This window comes from Castor canadensis, chromosome 12 (assembly GCF_047511655.1).
Source record: "Castor canadensis chromosome 12, mCasCan1.hap1v2, whole genome shotgun sequence".
NCBI classification, from domain to species: Eukaryota; Metazoa; Chordata; class Mammalia; order Rodentia; family Castoridae; genus Castor; species Castor canadensis.
This window is the reverse complement of record NC_133397.1, coordinates 85,486,484-85,514,222: the sequence shown is the minus strand read 5'-3', so window position 1 is coordinate 85,514,222 and position 27,739 is coordinate 85,486,484. Positions and strand designations below refer to the sequence as shown.

Sequence of the window (27,739 nt, the reverse complement as noted above, 5' to 3'; positions counted from 1 at the left end):
CTTGTCCAGAGACAGAGGTTCCCATTGTCACTACTGTTCTTACAAATTTCTCTTTCTTCAAATGTAATAGGGCATTTTTGGACAGTTTTTCTGTCCAAAATTGGGGGAGCTTGGCTCATTTCAAAGTGATGAATTAAGTTTGTTCACTGTTGTAGTTATGCAGTTGTGTGAAAGTACCTGCTCTGTGCTTTTTCTATTCTGTGTTTGCTAATTCAGGACCATGGAAGTAATTTCTACAAGTGATAGCATTTGAAATCATTTGGAGATAACAGTTCAAAATTCTTCAAAATAAGCACTTTAAAACACCTACTGAATTAATTTCATTCATATTTTCTAGTTTTTATAATTAGAGAATACAAACTTGTCAAGTGGCAGATTTTCTTCTACCATATTACTTATTCTTTTGAATAAACCAATATTTTCCAGAGAAATGATTAGTATGACTTGGGGTCAGAGCACTGTGTGGCCTGCCTGTTGCTCTGTCTGTTAGAACAGACAGGGTAGGAATGGAAATGAGTAAGAATCCCCCAAGGCCATGGTCTTCCATGCATATCTCTGGCTGCTTAGAGCCTGGAATTAATCTGTTAAATACTCATTTACACAAACTTCTGGTTTCCTAAGCTATTTTTCGTTTGTACCCTATTATCACCTCTTTCTATAAAATTCCATAATGATTAGGCATTCATTTTTGTCCCAGAAAAAAAACCACTTTTCAGATCTCAAAATGTATTTCCTGAGTTCTGCAATTCTGGAATTGGACAGAGAAGTCCACCATTGGCTATAGCTGTGCCACCACAGGGTCCTCATCCTTCTTCCAAACCTCAGCATCATACGTGTTTGTTCCTCCATGGACCCATTTCATGTCCATTTATCCTCAGCCTTGAATACCCTGTCAAACAAGGGTGTTGATACAAAGGTAGTGCCATTGTGTTTCAAGGTATATAGCTTAATGATGAAATGGGATTTTGTTGGCAGGGTTTGTATAAGAGTGTGGATTTACATTGTAGGATGCTGGTTGCTTATGATTTTCCTATAAGAAAGCCTGCCCTCACAGCCTTGAAACCTGATCCAAGGAGGTCAACTACTATATTTATTTCCCCTTCCCTACCTCAGGGCAAGTAGGAACCTTATCCTTCTGGGGTGTTGGAGGGTAGAAAATGTCTATATTATCTTCCAAAGGTCAACTTGTCTATCTTTTCATGTCTCCAGAGTTTCCTGGCTGGTTTTCTAAATAGGTATTCTAGTGTAAATCTACTATCTGGCAGTTCAGACAGTATGCCTTTTTAAAATTAAACTTAACTGGTATATAAAATATTTATGGGTACCATGTGATATGTTAATATCATGTGATACTTCAGTCAAGTTAAACATATCTGTCACCTCAAACCTTTATCATTTCTTTACACTGAAAACATTCAAAATACTTTCTTCTAGCTTTTTGAAGTATCCAGTACATTACTGTTTTCTGTAGTCACCTTACTGTGCAGTGGCACACCAGAGCTTTTAACTTTCACCTATAATTTAGTGCCTAATGATCACCAGACAGAAGTCTTTTTTTTTTTTTAGATTTCAGAAGTCTTGTAATCAATGCACAATCTTGAAAACTTAAAACTATGATATTTCCATTACTTAATTTTTTAAAAATCTATGGTCACCTCCTAGGAAAACCTTTTGCCTTTTTTGGTTTCACCTGAGCAATGAACTTAATTTATTTCAGTCAATAGATCCACAGAACACTGCAGGTCAAAACTGGATCACCACAGCAAGATGAAGTGGGAACTTAGACTTTCATCCTGACTAACCTAGGCCACCCACACAGAGTTATATGAGGGTGGGATATTCTGTTCTACTCCTGTCTTCATATACCTTTGAGAATCAGCTGGGCTAGCAGAAGTCCACTGATGACCCCAAGTGATAAAAACAGCAGGTGACCAGAGCAGGGAAAGGTGGCAAAATTATTGATGGAAACATCTGTTTGCAAAGTGACCCTGTTCTTCTTACTGATGCAATCCTCAAGTATCTTTTCTTCTTATGGGACATTGTATTGAATGTGGGTAGGGAGAACTGGGAGGAAAGAGGAATAAATGGGCATGAGGTTCATTTATAAAGGTGGATCTTTAGTGTGGACTCTGCACTACCAAAGCTACTGCATCTCCAGTAATGTGGAAAATATGCAAAGTGCTCTTAGGAAGAAGCAAGGATATGTGTGCAGCATATGAAGTGTCTTGAATATGATTAACTTCCCTTCCTAAGTAGTAAATAGTAGATAGCTCTGATCAGAAAAAGGATATTCTTGTGATTTATCACGCTGAGCAACTGTGCATTTGCAGAGAAGCTGGAGGTCAATCTTGAAATCTGGGGCCAGAGGAGCATGAGGAAATTGCCAGAACTCAGAAGTTAATCATTCCCTGGTACTGCTTCCATCTGTCTCAGGCCAACAGAGCTGCTGCATGGCGAGTACGCATGCTTCTTAGCAGCAGATCGGGAATTAATATTTTCTGTGAAATCTCAAGCATCATTTGCAGTAGCTTGGGGTTTATAAAAATGGAGCATAATTTCATATAAATAAATCACATTTGGCTAGAAATATGAGAGGCTGAAAAAATGTGCTTGACTTAGGAAAAAAAAAGGTATGAGCAAGAAAGCCAGCATGAACACAGTTGTTGAAGTGATGGCACTTGGAGGGCACAAATGGCTATGTGGTTAAATTGTGCATATAATCATCTTCCCAAATGTCAGCCTGCAACTCAAACAATGGCTACATTTTTATAGCTTTGGAGATGCATCAACAGACCATAACCTGTCTGCCCATCTGGCAGTATCTCAGGTCCAAGATCCATTTATATTGAAATCTACACAACTGCCATTGATTTATTCCACAAATATTTACTGGGCACATGCAGCATGCTTTGTGGGGTGCTACACTAGAACTGGGGTGCAGTGGTTGTGCAGCGCCTATGCTCATGGCTTCACTGGCCAGAAGGGGGTAGGCTTTATAAGAAGAGCATGTATTTGCTGCTTTCCATTTTTCCCTTTCTCCAATAAATCTCATGAATTGAATCTTCTTTTCGATTAGGGAGAATATATTAAAATTAAGTAAATGGGAAATAGCCTAAAATTAAAGGAATTTTACTTCCAACTAGGTAGAAGAATGTGAAATGAGTTGTGTCCAGAAACAGAGCCAAAAATGGCCCCATAACCAGGGAAGAAGGACAGGACAGGCACTCAACTGGCAGGATGGGGGCTTTGCATTCAGCTTCATCTTCATAACTTATAGTCAGACAGGTGGCTTTGGCCACCTTTTTCATCCATACATTATTTCTGGCTTAGTTAACTGAGACAGACACCTTGCACAGTACCTGGCAATTAAGAGATAAAATAAGTCATTTGATGAGTGAAAGAAAGTGATCAATTAATCAAAAACTAAGCCAATGCTTTGTGGCTACAGAAGCAACTTTGGGCTCAAGGTAGTAGATAGTGTTCTAGAACTGGTCATCCACCATTACTACAGGTTGCCTCAGGAGGGAGTGGGCTCATCATTAAGGCATTCATATCTGTTTGGAAAGATGGAAGAACACTATCAGCTGTCAGAGGGATAGTGTTGAGGGATAGTGTCAGAGGGATAGTGTTCAAGAACTGAACAATTTGAAAAGAAAATGAGTTCAAAAGTAGGCAAGAAGGCCTCAGAAAACTTTAGAAAATCAAAACCACCCAAAGCAATCAGAGCAGGAATAGGTTAGAAATCAGTAACAAAAGAAAACTACACACGATGCTGAAGAGAGTTTTCTTGTACCAAGTGGAGGTTAGTCCAGGTGACTTCTGCATCCTTCCTTTCTTGCCCCCACTGTAGTTCTGTGCTTTATACAGTGGCCAGGCTTTAAATGCTCTCCTGTGTCATTTCCACTGATTACTCATCCTTTCCCCTTGATTCATTCAATGAATATTTACAGGACTGAACCTGTACAATGGCTAAGGCACTGTGCTGGTCTCTATGAAGACACCAAAATTCATTGTCCATGGGTCCCCACTCCCAGGGAGTTTGCAGTATGGTAGAGAAGTTGTAGGCATGTGCATAAATACAGTGTATATAAATACAGTGTATATCTGGATATTACTATATATTATAACAGTCACATGTCAGAGAGAATCCTCAATGTTTTATGAATACTACTTCATTTAGTCTTACAAAAACCCTTTTATCAAGAAAGAAATGATTCATTAGAGCATTGAAGAGATGATATTTATTGTCAATGAAATTCTGTTTCCGTCCATGTTCTATAAACTGTTCTCCCTAAAACCCCTGTGAGTCTGGGTCCCAAGAAGCATGTAATTTACCCCACATCTTATAGCCATAAAGCCCCAGGATGATCTGTGTGACTCCAGAGCTGAGGCCTTTACAGCCACTTTGGCAAGTCACACTTTTCCAGCCCCATCCAGGAAATAAACGTTGCTGGAGTGGCGGTAAAGCCGTTCAGTGCTCTCTAAGCACAGAGAAATGGGGTCAGGAAGGGCATTTTAAGTAGCATGTGGAGGATGGTTCCATTGGTGACCTGGGAAATGAAGAGGGGCAGAGGACGTAGGAGGAACAAAGGCAGGAGCAGGGCTGTGCTGCATGGCAGACAGGAGTTCAGGCCCTGCCTTTTGTGGGGGCTGGGCATCTGGATGGACAGTGGCTGGAGCTGATTCTAGACAGGGCAGAGGGACAGGGGCAGGATGTCCCTTTGTAATACAGGGCTTTCTTCAAGTATGGATCAAGCTTCATCTTCCACAGAAACCTTAAAAAGCCACCTGACTCAATTTCAATTCCATCAGCTTCTCATAGTGATGCCACTTTTGCCTTCTGCTTACTTGATACATTTATGTCTGGTCCAGGCAACTCCTAGAGAGTGGGACCCACATCTTGAGGAGTAGATGGTACTTTATACAAAACCATGATTTACTGTATGTCTTTTGAAATGAGACAGACCAAGAATGTGAATCCTGCCACTCAACTCTGCTCTCATGGTAAGGAGAAGAAAACACCTCTGGCCCAGCCATCCCTAATCTCTCCTCTTTGTATTAGACATTGTGGAGCAAGCCAGCATGGGAGGCTGCATCCTCGAACTTATGCTGGAATTGATTTGGAGCAAAGTATTTACAAATCTAAGTCTGAAACTTCCTAATTGCATAAATAGGATGACAACAATGCCCTGACAGCCAAGTATAGGGACAGATCACATGAAGTGATAAATGGAAGAGATGCTTTGTTCCTCTTTGCCTGGGATGATAATTATACCTCTGCACCACCAAGAAATGCCTCTCATACAGGGACCAAGAGATGCTTTTGATGTAAATCCTCCCAGAGGCATAAAAAGTAGAAGAGAAAAATAGTAGAATATGGGTACAATTATGAAACAGTGTGAGCTTGTTTTTACATTGATATTCTAGGAAAACAAATGACAACAAGTCCCAAGAAATGTCCTTGCTATTTCTCACCTACCCTTATTTCTAATCCAGCTTATTCTCTCCTAAAAGCTAAACCCAAGGTCCTAGGTCATGCACACCTCCAAGTCAGACACAACCCTTTTCTCTGGCTTCATCTACCCACTTCACTCCAGTAGAAGAGTTATCTCAGATCATATTCTGACATTTTTCCAGCTGGTCTCCAAAGAATTGGTGTCCTTTTATTATTTCAAAGCAAACAGTACTTACTAATTCAAAAGCAAACAGTCATTCTCAGATACCATGGGGGAACCCCAGTAGAACACTGTGAAGAGCCTAAGTGTAACTGAGCCTCTATGCAGTGCTCTCCTCTCTAACCAGGCCCTGTGACATCCATCCACAGTGACAAAGCCAAGACCCTCTGCCTCACTGCTCCTATAAGGAAGTCACATAAGTGTCCCTCATAGCCCTTTGGTGGCTGTTAACTCAGTCAGCTGCATTAACACTGCATTAACAACAAGAGCAAATGCAGGCTGTAGGGTCTAAAACTCAGCTTTTAAAAATCCTCCCAGTACTAATTTCCACAATAAAACTGAATGGCTCCAGAGAAGCCATTGAATCCTATCAGGTAATAATACACAGTTTAAAAGGTCCCAAACATGTATTTTACACAATGGACGAGAGCCTCAGAAGAAGTTACAGTCTTTTGAGTAAATAAATAATGAGTTGTATGAAGCCACTAATTGCCCTTTAAAGCAGTTTAGTGGGTTTGGGAACTCTTGAGGATTAATATGGACTTGTTGCCTGATGTCTGGCCAAGGGGAAGGTAGCCGGAGGGTCCCCTGGGTGAAAGCATTTTAACCCTTTTTAGTTAATGCTCAGAATTGCCAGGACCTACAAGGACAGACGGCTGACATGAGCTGGGGCCCACCTAGGAGAGGTTTGACTTCTTTTTTTAAAAAGAATGCTACTGATGATGCACACACACCAACATGAATGTACTCAATGCCATTGAAGTGCACTTAGAAATGGTTAAAATATGGGATATGCTTTCTTACCACAATAACAAAGTGAAAAATGAACCTGCAGATACAGGTTGACCATCCATAATCTGAAACTCCAAAATCGAAACTGCTCCAAACACCAAAACTTTTTGAGCACCAACGTAACAGGTAAAAAAATTCCACACCATGAAACTTGGTTTCATGTATAACACTATTTAAAATATTGTATAAAATTACCTTCAGGCTATGTGTATAAAAAGTGTATATGAAACATTAAGTGAATTTCACGTTCAGACTTGAGTCACAGCCTCAAGATACCTCATTTTGTACACGCAAATACTGGAAAATTTAAAACAATCCCAAATGTGGCACTATTCTGGTTCCAAGCATTTTAGTTAAGGAATCCTCAAACCGCACCAATATTCCAAGTGCTTCAGGATGGGCCTCTCTCACAGGTCTAGAGTGAGGAGCCAGTGTTCTCACGTGGGTTTGAGGTGCTGGAGTTCTAGCCTGGACATTCTTTGGCTCCTTCTCTTCTAATTTAGGAAGTGATCCTGACCTATGGTGGGGATGACTGGACAGAGCCCCACTCACAGCTCCTCCCTGCTCCTGTAGCCATGCATCTGTGACTGTGAGGAGAAAAAGCTGATTGGCTCCTCCTGTGTTCATGGGCCTCACAACAGTTTGTAAACTCAGAGGGACCCAGACTCTTCACAGATCAGTGACAGAATGATCAGGACTGCACTTTTTACTAATTATGATCCATTATCCTCCCACTCTCTCCTGAACTCATCCTGAGTTGACAAAAATTTAAATCACAAGTCTATAATTAGTCTTTGTCACTATGTCATACACTGTTGGATGCCTGGGTAGACCAAGGATAGTGGTACCTTATGTGACTGATATTTGTGCTTCATTTAATTTTTATGTATCCAATACATCGGTCATCTCAAGGCCAGAGTTAAGAAAAAGAAGATTGTGAAGTTGACATAATTTGCAATATTTGTCACTGTTATCTACTAAAAGGTGTAGACTTTTTTTTATTACAAATATACTTCTGAGGAAGAAGTACACCTCTGGGCAAGCTGCTTTGATTTCTATCCTGAAGGAATATGTTACTGATTGATAATTACTGGTCAGCTCTTTGGAATGTTTGATCACTGTAGCCCCACTCCCTTGTAAATTTTGCATTTGTGGCTGCCATTCTCACTAACCTAGATCTGGGAAATTGAACTAAACCTAAAGGAAACCCAGGGGTTGATGAATAATATATTTGACAGGCGAAAAAAAACAAAATTCAAAAGATACATATTTAGTGCACGTGTGGACTTTCAAGTCCTCCAATGCCCTGTCTCTAGTTATCCCTTCCTGTCTGTGCTTGAAGAAGGGGAGACCCAGCTGGAGAAACATTTGTAGGTTGTTTAAAGCCAATAGATAGACTAGATTGTATTTTTTTTCTGTTGTTGTTGTTGTTGTTGTTTAAAATCAAACTACTTAGCTGCTTTTAATGGAAGTTTATTTAAATTTTGATATTAATTTGTTTTGTTACGTTTTAAATCTTCCCATGTTGGAGAAAACTAGCAAAAGTCCATGGTGGCCTCCTTCTCTGGTTTTAAGAGTCTTACAGGGCAGAACCCACCCCCCTCCCATTCTTAACCTCTCCCCCCACCCATGGGACAGTCCCACCCAGCCATTTGGCTCTGTGGACTTGAACTCGCAGAGCCAGCTGGAGCGTGCTACCCAGCCAGCTGCTAACTCTGGGCTCAGGACCTGCCCTTCCTCGCCACTGCTCCCCAGGCAGCCTCCCCTCCCAGTGACTTGCTCCTTTAACACCATCCCAGAAGCAGCCTTGGGCCAGCATTGGCCTTAGTGGCCTCGCTGGTCTGGCTGGCCTTTGCTGGCTGATTTGGAGCTGAAAAGCTCCCCTGCTGCTGGAGGGAGGGTGAGGTGCTCCCTGCTGGCTGGAGCAGGCTGACCTTTCTGACTCTGTGCTGGTGCCCGGGCCAGTGGCTTGCAGCCATGCATGTCTTCCTGCTTGCTGGCAGAATGCAAGGCCCACCTCTACTCTCACCAGGTGGCCTCAAACCCCTCCCAGGTATTTGGAGAGAAACATCTAATCCACAGAATTCCCAGATTTCTCAGCCTTGCCTCCTCTCTATAATTCCTCATGGCTTTGGGTGTGGATTTCATACTACCTTCTGGCCATTACCCCTCTCATCCTGAGAGGCAGCATCCAATCTGGCACTGCTTACTAATTAGTTCAGACCAACTGCTTGTGAAGGGCAAGGCATTGTCCCTTTTCCATGTTACAGACTAGGTCGTCCTGATCTCTGGCCCTGGTCTGGCAAGTTGAATGGAGCTGGATGAAACTCAGCCCAGGCTGAGGCCAAAGCCCTGGAAGCTCCCCACCCAGCTTCTCCATGGCCCTGTTAGCCCTGTTCACAGCCAGTGAGTCAGGGAGCCACTTGAGGTCACAGTTCCTCATCTTAAAATGAAGACAGTAACTCCTATTCAGCCTGCCTAATCCAGGAGCTGGAAGGAGCCAAGGAAAATAACGATGGACCCTGTGAGCCTAGCAAATTGAGGTGCTGACTTCTGTGGGGAGGTGTGAAGGAGATCCAGCTTTTCTTTGAGTCATTGCCCCAGCTATTGAATGTAATTTTAAAAGGATAAGGAGACTTTGGTATTGTGGAAAGATGCCCACAAAGTCAGAGATAATAACCCATCCCTGTCCACAAAGGTCTTCAGTCTCCTGGCCTTATGCCTGCTGTCCCAGGCCCCATGCTAGGATCTTACTGTCACCATCCCATTTCATCCCCAGTCAGCCTTCTGGGGCCATTAGCTGCATTTTACACGTAGTCACTGAAGTCTGGAGAGACAGAGTCACTTGCCCAAGGTTAATGGACACAGTAAGGGGTAGAGCCAGCTGGATCCCAGGTTTACACTGGTCATGTGACCTTGGCAGGAAGGGCCTGGCACACGAGGCTTGTTCCCTAGGGGCCTCTTCCCCTCTCCACCCTATTGAATTCACTGGAAATAGGCTTCAGCTCTGTCCTGCATCACCCCCCAACCCTGAGGGCTGTACACAGGGGCCAGTGCTGCTACATTCTCCTGCCCAGACAGATGGATTCAGCTGGAGACTTGCTTGCTTAGAACATGCCTCTAGGTCTGTTCCACCCAAGCCAGCACATCTAGGGATTTCAGCCATCTCTCTGTGCTCTGTACTTAAAATAGAAGATGATGAAACACTTGAAAAGTATGGTGGTTGGGTTTAGACAGATTTATATGATAAAGAGAAAAAAAAATCTCAACCAAGATTATTTCCTAAGCTTTCTGTTTCTTGAAGCTTTTTTCCTCCTTCCAACTAGCTGGAGAACCAATGCCTATTCACTAGCATTTGAAAATGAAGGATAAATTTTGCTCCCAGTTCTAAAGCAATTCTGTGCCCCATAGGTCTTCAAAATGTTATTGCTTTGGGCAGCAGCTACCAGTTGTGCCAGCTTTCTTGCTTCAGTGAAGTGAAAGGAATCCTCAGGGAAGTGCAGACCATACAAACTCCCTGGATATCTGGGTGGGAGGCAAGTAGGGGCTCAACCAACATGGCTTCCAAGGTCCCCTTTAAGCCCTGGCTCTGTCACAGACCCATTTTGTGACTCCGGCTACAGATGTTTTCATTATTCCTCACCCATGCATATTTTATCCTGTCCCTCAGTAGGCTGTCCTCCCTTTGCCATCAGTCCACTCATCATCTTGGTGGCGCTCATCCCAGTTGTATGGAGCTGCTTACTTTCCTGCCTTCTGTAGTTGACAAGCTCCATCTTGTGCCTGTCAGATCTTGGCACCTGGAGCAGAGCCTAATGCATGGCCTAATTCTGATGGGCTGACTTGATCTCTCAGTATTTTTTATTATCTGTAAAAAGAAGAGAGTAATACCCACCTCTGTCCACCATGCAGCAATGTCATCAGGCCTTCCTTAAGAGATAATTTCAGGGAAAGAGCTATATAAGACAAAAATAACTGATTACAAATTGTACCTATTTCTTAGCAGTACAGTTGCTTCTAAAGAAAGCTATTTGAATGGCTTTTGGCCTTGATGAGTGATAAAAGGTAAAGTAAAAAACCTGCTCCTTTTTTACCCTACTCTTCACTCCCAATCAAGAGACCACTGGTGATTTTTCTCCAACAGAAACCAAGGAGATGAGGTTCACAGTAGCAATGATAGTAAACATTATAATATAAAAACAATTACTGATATGGCAATTTTCATTCAAAATTATTTTAATTGTATGGGACTCCAGCTTATTTAAAATCCTTTCTCCACAGAGAAAGCTCTTTCTTGAGCTTCTGAAATTGTTACCATCTTGGTCACCTGGAGATAGTTCAGGAAATTTTCTTCTCCCTTTACATTCGTCAGCAATCAGAGGCATTCAAGAAGATAAGCAGCTGGGTAGGTTATAGGCAGGACTTGGGCCCTTCAAAGGACTGTTAAATGACTCTTCAACAAAGCCCTGCACTCTGCTGTATGTGTCCCTGCCCCATTGGATGTGAGGAGGCTGTGTGACTCCTTAGACTGATTATAGCTGCAGTTACCATGCACCCCAATTTATGCCTGCACCCTAATATAACTAAGTTTACTTCACTGGTTTAAATACAATGAGACAATATGCTCAGGAGAATGGTTACTTTTAAAAATAAATAAAAAGAAGTGTTGAGATTGTGGAGAAATTGGAGCCCTTGTGCATTGTTGGTGGGAATGTAAAATAGTGCAGCTGCTGAAGAAAACAGGATGGTGAATCCTCAAAAAAATAAAAATAAAGTGACCATGGAATCAAACAATTCCACCTCCGTGTATACCCAAAAGAACTAAAAGCAGAGACTTGAACAGATATTTGGACACCCACATTCATAGAAGCATTGGTCACAGTATCCAAAAGATAAAAGCAATCCAAGTGTCCATCAAAGAATGAATAAAAAAATACGCAAAAGCATACGGGGGATTATTATCATCCTTAAAGAGGAAGGATATTCTGTTACATGTTGCAACATGGATGACTCTGAAGACATTATACTGAGTGAAATAAAGCAGTAATGAAAGGACAAATACTATCTAATTCCACTTATATCAGGTGTGTGGAATACTCCAATTCATGGAGACAGGAAGTAGAATAGTGTTGTCAGGGCCTGAGGTGAGGAGACATGGTTTAATAGGTAAGGGGTTTCAGTTCAGGAAGATGAAGAGTTCTTGAGGTTGGTTGCACAATAATACCTAATACTATTAACATATAACCCTTAAAAATGATTAAGATGGTAAACTTTATCTCATGTATATTTTACCACAACCAATGTCTTGACAGGCAGGCAGAAACACATTTAAAGGATGTTGTTTGGACTGGGTGCCATGATAGGTAGCAGCTCACATAAGAATCAGACCACCAAAGAAAAGAAATCCAACTTAATCCTTTCGTTGTCTTGGGCCTGGGTTCTGTGGGAAATAGGGCTAACTACACTTTCTGGAGTGCTAGTCCTAGGGTCTGTCAGTCAGCTTTGCATCACTGCAACAAAATACCTGAGATAATCAGCTTATAAGGAAGAAAGCTTTATTTTGGCTCATGGCTTCAGAGGTTTTAGTCCATGGGTGGTTGGCCCTATTGCTTTGGGGCCTGTGACAAGGCAGCATACCATGGCAGAGAGTGTGTGGTGTGGCAGAACTACTCACCTCATGGTGGCCAGGAAGTGCAAGAAAAATGCCAGTGTCCCAATATTCCATTCAAGGGCATGCCTTCAGTGACCTCTCCTTCCACTAGGTCTTATCTAGTAGTGGTTCCACCACTTCCCAATAATACCATGGGCAGGAGACCAGGCCTTCAACACATGGCCCTTTGGAAGATACTCAGGTTCCAAACTATGATGCCAGACATTTGAGGCTGAGAGAGGGAGTCTCATGTCCAATCACTCCCACAGGCTGGGGCCCTTGTGAGCCAGCATAATGCACTGAACCCTCTTCCATGTCCTACTTGACAAGCTTCCCAAGGCAACCTGAGTACTTCCCTTGTCTTAAAGACTTAGTGCAGACATGTTGACTCACCCTTATTCATGTTTACTATCCTTTACCAAAATGCTTGAGAGGCGTTTTCAGTTTCAATTGGTTTTTTGTTTGTTTGGATTTTGGAATCACATATAATGAAATATCTAGGGATGAGATCCCAGTCTAAACTCACAATTCATCTGTTTCGTAAGTACTTTATACACGTGGACTGAAGGTAATTTTTTACAATATTTTTAACAATTTAATGGTGTAGAATTTCCACTTATGGCATCATGTTGACAACTCAAAGACTTATGAGTTTTGGAGCATTTCAAATTTCAGACTTTCATTTAGGGATGTTTAACTTGTAGCTGCTTTCTTCTGAAAGGTCCTTCTTCATACCCACTCTACTGTCTGTTCAAACCCCATGTTCTTTACAAAGTCAACAATTCCACACACTGAGCCCAGGATGCACTTGCCCTCTCCTTCCTTCAGTGTGGAAGCCCCTTTGTTTTATAACAACCTCGCAAAGGAGCCCCTATGGACTTTCCTGAGTACTGTAATCCGGCCTACTGTGGCCCAGTCTCCTCTAGCATTATGGTTAAACCATTAACTTCTTAAGGGAACAGGGAAGACCAGGTCCTAAAGTTTTCTGTATTTCTACAGCAGGTGTTCAGTAGCTCTGTTAGACTGTCTCATGTTTTCTACCACCATTGTTGCTTTTAGTCAGTAGTAAACTCTCTGTGCTAACCTTGCCTTTGCAAGCTTCAGGCCATGCATCCCCATCGTATTTCCGGTGTTATCCTCACCTCTAGCCATGAGAATGCTGATGAAGAACATCTCCTGGAAGTCTTAGGGCTCAACCCTGGGAGATGCAATGCCCCTAAAAGAAATACAGTCTTCATGAGCTCATGTCTCCATGATGATTGCATATCTGAGTATTGGGCCTCAAGCAGCTTCCAAAAGGGAGTTCACAGAGAAACTAGGTACAGTCAGTCAGACTTAGCTATCTCTGCATCTGTTATGAACTGAATGCTTTTGTACCCCCACATCCCCAAATTCTTACATTGAAGCCCTGATCCACAATGTCATTAGTATTAGGAGGTAGGGCCTTTGGGAGGTAACTTAGGGAGGCCATGAGCATGTAGCCCCCATAACGGGATTAGCATTCTTACAAGAAGAGGAAGAGAGACTGGAGTGCTCTCTGAACATGCACAAAGAAGAGGTCACATAAGTGCATGGTGAGATGGCCCTCTGTGTGCCAGGAGGAGGCTCTCACCAAGAATCCAGTATGTTGGCACCTTGACATTGAACTTCTTGCCCTTCAGAACTATAAGAAATCAATGTTGTTTAAGCCATCCCAGTCTGCAGTATTTTATTATAGCAGCCCCAACAGATTAAGACACCATTACCTAGCTGTTTTAAAGAGGCAAGCAAGTTACATCCAGTGTGTGTAATAGGAAGATCTAAATAGTATGATGTAAGGGTTGAAGGTGTAGCTCCGTGATAGAACACTTGCCTCGCATGCATGAGGCCATAGGTTCCATCCCAGCACTGCAAAAATAAATAAAATAAATGATATGTTCTAAAGGAGAAGAACTGCTTTCCATAGAGCTTTTCTAACTCTCATATAATATATGAATAAAACTGGCAACAACAATGAACTTGGGAAGTAGTCTCCAGATTTGCAGATGCTGCTTTCTTTTGATAATACTGGAAAGAGATCTCATCCTTACTAAACACCAACATTATTACCAAGTATGTACTGTTGAATAAGATAACACCTTCCATTGTTTTAGTGTCCAAATGCAACAGAACTCGGCTTAGGGTAGGTGGGGTATGGCCAGTTCCAATGCGCTACAAACACCTAAGTAACTGCATTCTCTACGCCCTACACTAGAGCACAGCAGGCACATCTCTCTTATAAAAATTCTGGTCTCTTCACATGGCCACTTTGGAATTTGAAATAGCTGGAGGCTGTTTCAGTCACCAAGATGTAAGCAGGTTTTGTTTCATTGGAAAAGTGGTTACATAAGTCTGGCTTGTCATCCCTTTCAACTCATCCAAAAGCTCTATGGGAAATATTTCAATCCTCAATTTTGTGACTTTGGAATAAACTCTGGTGATATTTTACCACTGCTGTATTTTTATTTTTCTTACTATTCTTCCATCACCATGGCTGTTATATTACATTGCTTTAAATACAGCCCCCACAACTTGAAGTATGAATTCCCAAAGTCCCAGGCTTCCTGGCCTGTGATTAATTGTAATTAATCCTCACCTGCCCTCCCACCTAGAATGCTGTCATACAACCCAGGAGACATTTGGCCAAAATTCAAGTTGCAATCTCCGCATATCATTTAGTGGAGATGCATTTTCCAGATGTCATTCATCTTCCTTCTGTCATTCCTCCACATACTGCTCTGTGCTCAGTGCCACACACATTTATTTTGGATGGGCAAGAAAGGCCACAAACCTAAGGTTACCAGATTGAGCAAATAAAAATCCAGGACCAATGGTTTGATGTTGCCTATTTTCATTATCTGAAATTTGAATCTCACTGGGTGTTCTGTATTTTACTGTCAACCCTTCACAAACCATCTATTTTTATTCAAAAACCATTAAGAAGTGTTCTGTAAAAGTATTTGATCTTTGTTGGAAAGTGCATAGGAAAATGTCAAGATCTTGAAGGATCATCTGTATACAAACAACTTAAAATTCTGCCTTACCTTCCCAGGGAACTTCCTTGAAAAATAATTTTCTCTTTGCAAAGAGTAGAATGGGGGGGTTGGCATATATGTGGTAGCCAACACATGTATTCCCAGCTACTCAGGAGGGAGGGAGGAAGAGATCTGGAGGATCATGACTTGAGGCCAAACAGGGTAAAGAGTTAGACCCCATCTCAACAAAAAGCTGAGCATGGTGGCATATGCCTATCATTCTAGCTCTGCTGGAGGCATGGGTAGGAAGTTCACAGTCCATCCCAGCCCCAGGCAAAAAGGCATAAGAGCCTATCTGAAAAATAACTAAAGCAAAAAAGAGCTGAGCATATAGCTCAAATGATTGAGTGCCCGTCTGGCAAGCACAATGTCCCAAATTCAAACCACCCCTAAAATACTGCAAAAAAAAGTAATAAGAATAGGTTATGAGCTAGGGGTGTCATTCAGCAGTGGGGTATATGCTTGGCATGTGAGGGGCCCTGGATTCAATCCCAAAACAAAACACAAGACCAATAGAATAAGCATCATACTTGCAACCCTGCCTCTTGATTTTCCCTGTGAGTCCTTGTGGTGTGGAGTGTGTGTTGTACTTGCTGCAAGCAGGTGTCAGGCCTTTATGGAAACCCAGCTGGAGGAGGGACCATCTGCAGGGTGGAGCATTGGAGTCTCTCCCTCTTACCACACAACCCCTAATGGGAAACATCAGCACCCACTTTCTATGAAGTACAGGCTGTTGCCTGGCCACCCTGCTGAGTTTTGGGTACTATCTCTAATTTGTATTTTGCCAAGTTAGTTGTGCAAAGGACAGTCTGTTTCGATAAGGTGGAAGCCTCTGAGAATTCCAGGTCTGTTTCCATGTCTTGGAGGCTAAAGAGGTTGAAAACAAAGGCTTCACACACCCAGCATGCGGCTAAGTTGCTATGAACAGGGCTGTGTGGGGGGGTGACGGTTTTTTCCAAACTCTGCTTCTTAAGCACTGTTATTCCCTTGGTTATCACAGCTTATTAATTATTCACTGACTAACTTTTTACTAGCAGTAATTAATCAAATAAGTTACACAATGGAAATGGTAGTAAATAGTATAATATAAAAGCAATTACTAAAGTAGTAATTTGCATTCAGAATTATTTTAATTACACAAGACTGCAACCTATTTAAAAATCTGTCTCTACAGAGCTTCTTTTGAGCTTCTAAAACTGTCACCACATTGGTTACCTGGAGATAGTCCAGGAAATTTTCTTCCACCTTTACATTCATGAGCAGATAGGGGCATTCAGGCAGATTGGTAATAGGGTACATTCCAGGCAGGACCTGGGCCCCTCAGAAAGCTGTGATCCCAGGAACCTGGACAGCCACCTGTGCATAGGCCATTTTTCTTGTAGAGGAAGTCAAAGGTAGAAAAAACCTATAGCTCTAGCAGGACCAGCATCCTATGTAGTCTCACAAAACCCTGTGCTCAAATGACCCCCACTGGCTTAATGCTGTGTGGTTGCCATCTTAAAATTCTTAATAATTTTGTCTTTGAACTTGTGTTTTATAAGTGAAGTCCAATGGGACAGTATAGTATGTCATTGAGCAGGACATTGAGCCTTTGCTTCCAGGGGTCCCTCTCAGCCACCAGCTCCCTTGCCCAGTGCCCTGGCCCAGACTTCCTCTCCCCATCCCACATAGTGACTGCTGCCATCCTGCACTCCGGTAGGACATAGGTTGTGCCGTGTTGGGGAAGCTCACCTATGCCTATGGCAGGCAGCAGTGTTTTCCCCCAAGCTGGCTTCACCAAGGCAGGCCCTTTGGGTGGCTAGTTGGGGGTGAGCTTCTCTCTTCACTGATTCAGAAGATCACAATAAGCTGGGGTAGGGGGAGAAAGGGAGAGGAGGGAGATTGCCAGAGAGCAAGACATGAAATGGCAATAAAAATGCTATGACAAGTTGAGAGATGGGAAAGAAAGGAAGAACGTTTATGTTACAGTGTGTAGAATGGCCTTTTGTCTTGCTATTTGAACCAGGAACTCACATTTGCATTTTTCTCTGGGCCGTGCACATGATTGGCAGGTTCTGGCTCCAAGGAGGGGGAGGCTGGTCTCTGGCCCATTTTGGGATTTTAAAAAGCTGAGCTCTTAAGACTTTAAAATCTTAATGGAGTAATCTTTTAAAATTTGTTTCTTTCATGACACTCAAGAGTTCCAAATGTGTTTTGCCTCTTGGAATTACCCAGGCACACACCACCAGGTATGCCAATGTCTCACTAAATACCTGTTTCATGTCCTGGGACCTCTGTAACTCATCTTTCCTTCACTGGGAAAAAGAAAAGACATTACTTTTGTTTAAAGAGGGTACGTCTCACCAGAGACTAGAATCAAAGCTCCCACAAGGATCTCCCTTTTCATAAGGGCCATCCCCATTCCCTGGGGATGTCTGGGGAAAAGGTCGTCTGCCTTTTCCCCAGGTGCCCAACCAAGACTTGACTGTGCATTGTCTTCCCTGTTAGTGATCAGTGGGAGAACAGGCTGCAACTCTGCAGCCTTGCTTGTCCCCAGCCCTAGAGCATGGGCCATCCTGACCCTGCTGGGAGGGCTTGGTGAGAGCAGGTGAGTTGGACTGAGAGCTTTATGGACCTGTTCCACAGTGTGGAGTTGCTTTTCCTGTTAGCAGGCAGCTCATTTCTGGAGGCCACTTTCTCACATTCTCTGTGATGGTGGAGCTGGGAGCCACAGAGCCCAGCCTTATTGGTACCATACTCAGGACTAATAAAACAAATAAAATTATATTGACTGCATTCGAGTTTATTTCACACCCTCCTTCTTTTTCTTACCACTTTCTTCCTTTCTCCCTCTGCTCAGCCTGCCCATAAAACAGTCCTGCTTTTTTAGCACACCTTAAAGAAACAAAGGCCTGGCTTTCACATTCCTTCCCCCTGAATAACATACCCACATTGTGATTTTCCTCACAAGTTGGACCCATTCTCAGCTTCTTGCCTCTTTGGGGGGCACAGCCTCCTTGGCAGAGTGGAGCCACAGGGATTACACGAGAACCACTGTCCTGTGCTCATTTTCCCTCCACTCTAACAGCAACTGTACCCAAGTGGGGCTGGAACCCCTGACCCTATGGTTTTTTCTCAGAGCATCTTACTCAGTATGATCTTATTGGATTACACATAAAGTCAGCCCTCCATGTCTGCAGGTTCAGCAGCCACAGATTCAACCAACCTTAGATGGAAATATTCAGAAAAAGAAGTTCTATACATACCGGACATATACAGACTTTTTTCTTATTATTCCCTAACTGATACAGTCTAACAACTCTTGACAGCATTTACATCACTCTAGGTATTTTAAGGCATCTAGAGATGATTCAGAGTCTATAGGAGGATTGCATAGGTTTTACCCAAATACCATGCCATTTGATATAGCGACTTGAGCAGGTTGAATTTTGGTGTTCACAACAGTTCTGGAACCAATGCCCTGTGGATACTGAAGGATGGCTATCAGCTTTGCACTATATAGAAAACTTACCTATTTTTTCAGCTCTCTTCATTGTCCCCCACATCTCCAAACTGAAGGGCTAGTTGGTGTTGATCTCTGTAAAATCAGATGAAGGATAAGTGGTTCTACCCATGGCCCAAGACTGTTTCCACTTCCCCTTGAACACCTGCCCCCTGTGAATCCCAGACACCCCTTTATTCCACCCCCTTTGCCTGGACCCCCCTTCTCACATAGGATTTGGGTTTAACTCCTCCTTGATGTTGAGGGCCCTGCTCTGATCCCATGTTTCCAGGGACTCCTTCCTGAAAACTTTCACTCTCCTTATTCCCCTGGTCTCTAATTGGGACTAAGACTTTGCCTCTGGATAGTCCCTGTCTTTTGTTGAACATTTTTCTAGAACCTCCAATATGAGTACATGGGTTAACTTTGTGCTTCATTCCCCACCACACACAGAACAGTGCCAGTAGTGAGTGCATCCAGCAAGAAGCACCAAAAATTCCGGATGGCAGGAAACCTCATTGACCTAAAACTAAAATCAAAAGTGTCCTGGGTGACACTGGCCACGGGCAGATCCCTTGAAGTCACTTTACAACCAGCCTATTATATCTCAAAGGCTCAGTACAGTTGCCACTCAGCATCCACAGAGGACCGGCTCTGGGAACACCCCTGCAGATACCAACATCCATGAATTCTCAAATCCCTTTCCCAAAATGGCAGAGTATTTACATAGAACTATGCACATCCTCCAAGAATCTTAAAATAATTTCTAGATTACTTACAATACCTAATACAATGTGTTATGTAAATAGTTGTTACATTGTATTGTTTAGAGAATAATGACAAGAAAAATGAGTTTGTACATGTTCCATACAGATGCAGAGGGTTTTTTTCCTGAATATTTTCAATCTGTGGTTGATTGAATCTGTAGATGTGGAACTCACAGGTACCAAGTTGCCAGTGATGGTCAGAATGTCTCTGATTACCTAGACCCCTGAGAGGTATGAAGCAGAAATGTAGTGGGTATGCTCAACTCTTACACAGTATTCCTAAATGCAAATTTAGGAAAACAACGCAAGGTAGCATTTTATAGTCAACTCAGGGCTAACTACCAGCAGTGAATCACCCATGACTCCGGCTCCCATAGACTCTGGTCTTTTGGTGGCTCCCAACTACACATCAACCTGAATAGGGAAAAAAGAATTAAAAATATGAATTAACATAATTTCTAGTTAGAAATTTATTAGTCATCTAGGAATAAGTAAAATGAAGATCATTAAATCTTGTACAGATTTTTAAATTAACTTTAAATTTATCAAATTAACTGAGGGAGGGACCTTAGAAATCACCTCGTCCAAGCCCATTTACAGATATGGAAGTTGAAACCCACAACAAAGTTATTAACACAGCTGGGTCTAGAGCCCGGGTTTGCAGATTCCTGGATGATGGCTCGCCTGGAATCTTAGCTGGGCTGGCCCATCAAGCTAACTGCCAGTCATTGTCTTAGTCCATTTTTGGTTGCTATAACAAAATTTCTGAGGCTGGGTACTTTATACAGAACAGAGATTTATTTGGCTTGTGATTCTGGTGACTAGAAAGTCTATAAACAGTGTGGTTTCAGCATCTGGCAAGAATCCCTATAGCTGCATCACAACATGCAGAGACGGGCATATGTACAAGCCAGGAAGCAAGACTAGAGAGGAGCCAGGCTTATTCTTTTATAACTACCCACTCCCAAAAGACCTAACTTTGTCCTTCAGTAATGACATTAATCCCTTCCATAGGCAGCGCCCGCATGACCTAATCCATCTTCCACGAGACCCCACCTCTTAAAGGCCCACCACCTCTCAATATCACCATACCAAGGATTAAGCTGTGACACATGAAGCTTTGTGGGGGCATGTTAAAACCACTGAAACTAGCAGTCATGGAACAAGTATGTGCAAACTAAGCTTGTCTCGTTTGCCTGGGTCTCAGTAATGGAGCAGCCTGTCTTGACAGGAAGACAGCCAGGACTGGCTATCCAACAGCACCTTCACTCCTGACCACACACATCCCTATCTTTTCACCCTGCCCTGAGTGACCAGGCTCTGCAGAAGAGAGCTGGAGTCCCAAGTCCTAACCAGTGACTAGTCACTGGTCTAATGGAGTGAGCTTTCTCCCACTCCTGTTACTACCGAACCTAACTGGGGCTAAGTAGGGGCAGCTTCTCTTTACTCTGCTTCTTTTCTCTATCTTTATTCTTTAAGGCCTTGCTTCTAAAGTCTTTTTTTCTGTTCTGTAAAGTCTCCTTATACTCGCTCTGTCCCATGTTTTCTCTGTAGCTTTCTTTAGCATAATCTCTCTTAGAGTCTTTACCCCTAGACTTGCACTGTCCCATGTTCTCTCTTTACCTTTCTTAAACTCTTGGTGCTCAGACTTGCAAACAACAGCAGCTGTGTCTAAAAACTGCATTAGCATAACTCTTAAAGTCTCGGTCCTTAGATTTGCATTGTCCCGTGTTCTCTTTAGCTTAGCTTTTCTAAAGCCTATGTATAAAGTTCTCAATGCAGAAAGCTGCTCTGATAGAGACACACCAGCCAGTGTCAGCATCAGTGTCAGCTAATCAAAATCCCCCATCAAAAAGCATCTTGTCCTCCTTCAGTGAGTCTTTTATATCCAGTGATAAACAAGGAGGTGGAGCAACAATTCTCAGGGAGGGGCATGACACTGTAACAAGAGAAACCCGTGTTCCTACTTCTCTAAACATAAACAACTTAGGAACAGCAGCTGCGCTGCATCCTGCACTCTTCTGCAGCTGGGGCCATGCCAAACTCAGCCTGCTGATTATTGGGCACAGATGTGCTTATGTCAAATTCCCATAGCTTCTCAAATCTGCCTCCCACAGTCCAAGCTATTATCAGTTGGCTTATTACCCTGCATGGAATTGGTGTAATCACAGACATGTGATGAAATTCCAGGTAGTGAGACCTGGGGGTGATCTTTGCAAGGGAAGCAAACCTTAATATCCCTTTCTCTGTATGTTCCAGTGGGTGTGATGACTGTTGGGGCATGGGAGACCCAGCTTAGACATAAGCTAAGAATGGCAGTGAGAAAAGATGGGAGGAGCCTGCATCCTTGTGTGCTGGCTGAGCCTGTGAACTGACCAGTCCTGGAAATGTCCCTCTTTGGGGCATCTGGTTTTGAGTAATGCATGTCCCTAATGTGTTTTCACTTAGTTGTGGCCTGTTCCCTGTCTCCAGAGAGAGTCTTATCAGCTACGGTCAGTTCCATAGCCTTTGAAAAGGCTCTATGAATGGCACGTCCCTTAGAAACACCTGAATAGGACTTCACAAGATTTCCCTGAGCATCCTCACCGGAAGAACAAACACAGCTTGGCTTATGACAGCTAACAAGATCACAGCTTGAGCTGATATGGTCACAAGTCTGGGCCTCAGATGCTGTGATTTGGTTTCCATAAAAATCGTTTCCGCTCCTCATGCTTAAGCCTCACCCTCCTTGGTGAGATGCAAATTAAACGCCACATGCTGCTGACATTCAGATGCTCGCTTTATTTGCTTTAAACACAGGAAAGAAATGGAACTGGTTTGTTCAGACAGAGCTTGGGTTAGGAGGATGGTTTTCAGGGGCCAAACATAATTTCAGACTGTGATCCAGGCATTGCCATTGCTCTGGGCCATTCCAACCTCCTTCAACCTTGTTCATGTTCAGAGCTGACTAGAGTTTTGCATGAAAGCAGCCAGGTCTGTAGAAATAAAAGAGGAGATTTTGATAGGTAGAGTTGTTGTATAATCTTGGACAGCCACACCACATTCCTTTTCTAGGAAGTCGGACTAGGTAATCTCTCAGGTTCCTTCTTGAACAAACATTTTATAATTCTGTGAAATGACCAGGTAGACAGTGTGGTTAAGAATGCAAGTAAACTTGGGCTGAGAGTAAACTGAGCCCAGTGGTAGAGCACATTCTTAGCGTGCATGAAGCCCTGGATTCAATCCCCAGCACCAAAAAATACAAACAAAAATAAATCTTAAAAAAGGAATGAAGGAATGTGCTCTTTCTATTCTCACCTTCTTTCAAAAGTATTTCCTCATGAAAATCAGACTAACGGGCTAATCTAACTATAAAATAATTTTTAAAAACTAATACTATAAAGAGATATTTCACAAAAATTCTATTTACTGTTTGATATTTCTTTTGTTCTGATTAATTGATACATGAAAGTGGTTTCAAAAACATAACAATGGAATGTTAATACAGCAAAAACTTTAACTATAATGCAGGAGCCAGCTGTGGTAGCACACACCTGTAATTCCAGCAGTCAGGAAGCTGAAGCAGGAAGATCATGGGTTCCAAGCCACGTAGAGAGAATAAGATATTCCATACACATGGTATCCAAAAAAGTCAAAAGTAGTCATTTATATCAAGTAAAGTAGACTTTAAATCAAAAGTAGTAGAAAGAGGCATGGAAGGTCAACTAGAGGAATTCCTAGTTTAGGCTACCATGTTGGAAGAAGCATACTGGTTATGCAAGACGAATAATATTAACTGCTATTTACTGAGCAGTTGCTCTGTTCTAGGCACTGTGCTAAGAATGTTAACAGCATTATCTCATGTAGTCTACCCAGAAACCCCAGGAAACTGGCACTGTTAATACCCTACTAATAGCAACGGGGCAACTGAGGCTGACAGAGGTTAAGTAACTTTCCCAGCATCACACAGCAAGCAAGCAGAGGAGGAAAAGTGTCCCTTTTAGGTCTGCCCAATTCCAAAGCCCACATACCATCCTGCCTTATACAGAAAAATTACCTAAATGAGCCTAGTGGGGCAGAAAAGCCGCTATTTATCCCTCTTGCTGGACACGTTTCCCTCATCCGGGAGCAGAGCAGCATTAAAAGCCAGGACCTGAGCTCAGCCCCTGTCTTCTGCTGACTCGGTGTGCTGCCATCAGTTCAGCAGGTCCTTGACCCTCCATTTTGCCTCTGTAAAGCAGACACAGCCAGTGCTGGCTTTCTACTTCACAAGTTTAATGGGAGACCAAGAGGAAGGGCTTGAGAATGCTTTGAAAAACCTTACAGCACCATATAAATATAAGTACGCATTGCCATTAAAAGTAGTCAGGGACAAGTGACAAAGAAAAAAATAGCAAGTTAACCATGTGATCTGTAAGCTGTATGTCATGAAGCTATGTTTTAATATGTATAGTCAAGGAGGTGGGGTGCATTTCTATCACCCTGTGGATTATAGTTTCCATGAGGGGAACAGTCTGGGGCTGTGCTGTCTCAGGAACTGAAAATTCACAGAAATAAATTTAAGAATGCTATAAATAAGTCATGAGTGGCAGGACATCTAATGGGCCATGGCTGTAAAATGCTGCAGTTGCTGAAGACCCGGGAGCTGCCCCCTCATCGTAGCATCTCTTTCTTCTGGACTGTCCTGCTGAAGTATGGGGTTAGCAGGGTGCAGGAGTTCTTTCAGATGCCCCTCACTATGATCTTGCAGACCCCCACACACAGCAGTGCTGGGCTCTGACCCCTAAAGACAGTTGTCAAGAAAGGATCAGGATAACAGTAACTTACTGTAGCCTTGAACCTCTCAGCACTTCATTGTAGACCAGCTAACTGCAAAGCAACTGAGTGGGGATGCCCCCTGCTCACATCAGGCCAGGGACAAACATGAGGAGGAAGTCAGAGGTCTGTGCTTGTCTTGTGAGCAGGTCAAATGAAACAATGCTGAGGTCTCGGTCTGGAGCAGCCACTCATCTGGACCGCTGGAGCAGGGCGTGCACTGGATCGTGGCACAGCCTCCCACTGCCCACCCAATGCAACCTCTGTAGACAGAACCCAGGCATTTCATATCCGTATTATGGTGCTCCATGCTCCCATATGTATTCAGCTCTCCCTGCCAGCCAGGCAGTTGTCCTAACAGCTTTCTGACACTTGAACCCCACCATATTGCAACTCCTGTCCCCACTGTCCAGAGGATATTGAGTTGCCTCTGAACAAAGAAGAACTTTTCAACTTTATATGTGAATGCAAGGGAGGCAAGGCTGTGTCACCAAAAGGCAGCTGCTCCTTCTTAGCAGCATCACTTATATAGTCCCTAGGACAGCAAAGAAATGCAGCTACCTGCCTGCCTGTCTTGCCTAGCTGTGTTATACATAGGTGGCCAAACCAACATGGGGCTTTCAGAGATGCAGTCTACAGAGACCTCCCCCATAATGACTCCCAGTACTATGGCCCAAGATATGGAGCTTTATCTCCTCCCCAGTGATATTGACAGACCCCCAAGAACACACCCACCTGAACACAGACCTACAGGAGACTCCTCCTACTCACAGAAGACAACTGCGTGGAGACTGTCCTCTAGTGAATCTTGGATATTAAATAAATATTATTATATTTAATTGGAAACAAAACAACTATCAACAAGCTCAGGAATGTTTGGTGGAACCCATGAATGTTTATAACTATTGTATTTTTCCTTCATTTGTGAAATGCCTTTGTTCAACTAAAATTTTACTCCAAATATGACCTAGAGCTCCAAGCAATAGTTTTTTGGCCTTGATCCATCTAGAAGAGAACATTTTTCACCCATCCTAAAAAGGAAATCTGGTGAATCCAAAAGCAAGGCTGAGCCCAGAACAAAAGAGTTTACTTTCTTTAGCAAATATCATTAGTCAGGTAGTACAGCTGCAAACTCAAAGATGTTTCGTTGCTGTTGGGGCAGATTCCCATGCTGTGGCACCAGAAAAGTGCTAGAGCAGAGCATCAGACATTTAATGTCATGAAGGCTAAAAACCCAGAAAATGACAAGGACCTTGCAAGGTAACATTTATGCGCTCTAGTATCTGAAACTGGCCAAGATTTGGGTCCCCAGCTTCTTCTTAAATCAGAATTTGGGCAAGAGCTCTTCATTCCCTGGATAAAGAAATGGGCCAGTGGACTGAGATGGAGGATCTCTGGACTCTGGTTTATAACAGAAAGAATTCCAGATGCTAAAACAGCATCAGCAGTGAAAAAAAGGCATAATTTATATCCAAGTTTATGGACCTCCTATATTACTGAATTTCTCTCCTGCTAAATGTGGCAGGTTTGGTTGACTTTTATCATTCCCTAAGGCCAGCAGAAGGTTTGGGGGCTCTTTGGGATGCACACAGTGCTGCATAAGTCTTCTTTATGGCTGTAATCCTTTCCCCAGGCATCCCACCCGAGTTCACAGTAAACTGGCAGTGCCTGTACCGCCTGCCTCTCCTCCTTGCCTTTTCCATATCTTCTTATAAGACCACTGAGGTCCTCCTTCAGAATGAAACCACAGATCCCCAAAGCTCACATATGCTAGGCCACATCCCCATCCTGTCCTTCTGGACCTCAATGTAATGTCATTTTATATTGAAAAGCAGTCCTCAAAATAACTATTCAATCAGAGAAGGACTTAAAAACTGCAACAACCATCTATTTAGAAAGTAAAGAAAGTGAAAACAGGGCCATAACAAGAATGATTGCCTGCAGCCACAGGTGTACTCAGAGACAAAACGATGGCCCCAGATCCTACTGTTATTAACAAAAATAGCTGAAATGCCTTCCACTCAAGAAGTTTGTGGCAGTATTATAAAACAAACCTGAAAAACATAGAAGGAAACAAAGCTAGAAAATATTAGAATTACTGAATGAATCAATCACTGTCTTTTTGAAAATTTGGCAAATTTAATGAAGAAAAATACAAGAGGAAAAATTTTGAAACGAGGTATGTGATACAATAGATGTTTTTTTAATTTAAGAAATTATATTAATTTTTATAATAAACTCAAAAAGTTGAGAATGTTTTTAGAAAAAATATAAATTAAGAAAATTACCAGAAGAAATGGGCAGTAACCAAGGGATAAATTGTAAAGGGATAGCCATTCTAAAATGCTCTAGGAGAAGATGAATCTACTGGTGGGAAGTTCTTCTGAGGAACAGATAATTCTCATCTATTTTTGGTTTTTATTTTATTTATTTCCAGGGCCTCACGCTTGCTAGGCAGGCATGCTACCACTTGAACCACTCCCCCAGCCTAATTCTCATCAATTTAAACTTTCCCAGGAAACAGCCTGTTCTTTTAGGCTAAAACCACCATGATTTACAACCTGCAGAAATCTCTCCCAAAATGTGAACTATATTAACATAATATTAATATCACCCATGAATACAGACTCTTCAAACGCCTTCATAAAACACTTGCAAGTGAAATTTGATGATAAATTAGCAGAATTATCTTCCACAATCAAGTAGACTTGAAAAAAGCAATGTATGTTTTATTGGTGAAAAATTTAGAAATAGAGAAAAGTTCAAAAAACATTTAATTTTCATGATTCTACCATCCAAAAATATCCACAATTAAAATTTGAGTATACATCCCTGTGGTGTCTTTCCTCTGTATGTGTATTTTTATGTGATTGCTATCAAACAGCTTTGTAGCCAACAAACTGCTACATGCACCCTATGAATTCACATTAGGTCTTCAACTTGATAGCAAAGGGCATGGAAACGCAGCTGAGTTGAAACAGGTATACCAGCTCAGATTCCCAGGTGCCCCCAGGGGTCCTAACCCAATGTGGAGCAAAGCCATTTTTCTCTTCCAGGGAAAAAGCAGGGTCAAGACTTGGGTATTCCTGATCAATTTCTTTGTCCACAGCTAACTGACATCCAGAAAAAACACCATTTTCTCACATGTATACTAATATTAATTTCCACTTTGAATGTAACATTTAAACTACTCACCTTTCCATTCTCAGCTTTTTTTTTTCTCTTTCCTTTTTTTTTTTTTTTTTGTGGCGGTACTGGGGTTTGAACTCAGAGCCTCATGCTTGCTAGGCAGGTGCTCTACCGCTTGAGCCACTCCTCCAGCCCTCCTTTTTTTTTTTTTTTTGAAGTGGGGATAGAGGTGGGAAGAATTTGAGACAGGGTTTCACTGTGTAGCCCCAACTGGCCTCTAACTCATGATCCTTCTACTTTAGCCTCCTGACTCTTGGGATTACAGGTGTGTGCCACCAGGCCCAGCTCCATATGTAACATTTTTATTACCTTATTCTCTTTAACTTATTTTTCTTATA

At 42.5% G+C, this 27,739-nt stretch overlaps 1 protein-coding gene and 1 long non-coding RNA gene across 2 annotated transcripts in view; one reads left to right on the top strand and one right to left on the bottom strand.

Annotated features, from left to right (window-relative positions):
* The window catches only part of Aff3 (ALF transcription elongation factor 3), a 494,906-nt gene that overhangs the window by 410,335 nt on the left and 56,832 nt on the right, over positions 1-27,739 (top strand). The window lies entirely within an intron of this gene.
* The window catches only part of LOC141414877 (uncharacterized), a 115,327-nt gene continuing 109,767 nt past the window's right edge, over positions 22,180-27,739 (bottom strand). The window contains exon 3 of the long non-coding RNA XR_012439831.1: positions 22,180-22,393. This is a non-coding gene — a long non-coding RNA (uncharacterized lncRNA). The remainder of the gene's footprint in view (positions 22,394-27,739) is intronic.